Source organism: Penaeus monodon, chromosome 7, assembly GCF_015228065.2.
Source record: "Penaeus monodon isolate SGIC_2016 chromosome 7, NSTDA_Pmon_1, whole genome shotgun sequence".
Classification (NCBI taxonomy): Eukaryota; Metazoa; Arthropoda; class Malacostraca; order Decapoda; family Penaeidae; genus Penaeus; species Penaeus monodon.
In genome coordinates this window covers 16,588,724-16,589,478 of record NC_051392.1, presented here as the reverse complement: position 1 = coordinate 16,589,478, position 755 = coordinate 16,588,724, and positions in this window count along the sequence as shown.

Sequence of the window (755 nt, the reverse complement as noted above, 5' to 3'; positions counted from 1 at the left end):
ATCTAAGCGTTCATGAGGGAAGGCCATGGCCACTATCTTCTGGGATGCAGAGGGGATATGATGGTTGACTTACTCGATAGCAAGAAAACAAATTACATCTGATTATTATGAATGCTTTTTAAGAAAACTGTCAAAAAAGTCTCAAAAAGCTGCATCAACTCGTTCTCTTCTACTGCGACAATGCACCCGCTCACGGCGCTCGGGAGACAAGAGCTGTGCTACGTAAATTTCAATGGACATCCCACCTTACAGTCCCGGTTCGGATCACATGTGATATGAACCATGCGATGTATTATTAAGGGTTCATGTTTGAACACGTTATAACACGTTGGTACATGAATGGAAAGGTGCATTGAAATCAAAATCCATCTATATAATTTTTAGTTATAGACATTTCCTGTGTATATACATACATACATATAATTAAATTGATATATAAACAGATATAGATATGCATATGTGCGTGCGTGCGTGAGCGTGTATGTATACCATAACATACACATTTCTATTTATATATAAATAAATATGTTCTATATATATATATACATATATATATATTATATATATATATATATATATATATATATATATATATATATATATATATATATATATATATATATATATATATATAGACACACACACACATACTTATAAATATATACACAATACTGACCAGGATTAACCGTTCACTCTCGCACTTTCAAATTTTGGTTCTGTTACTTGTATATCCAAAATAACCAGGAATTTGTAGA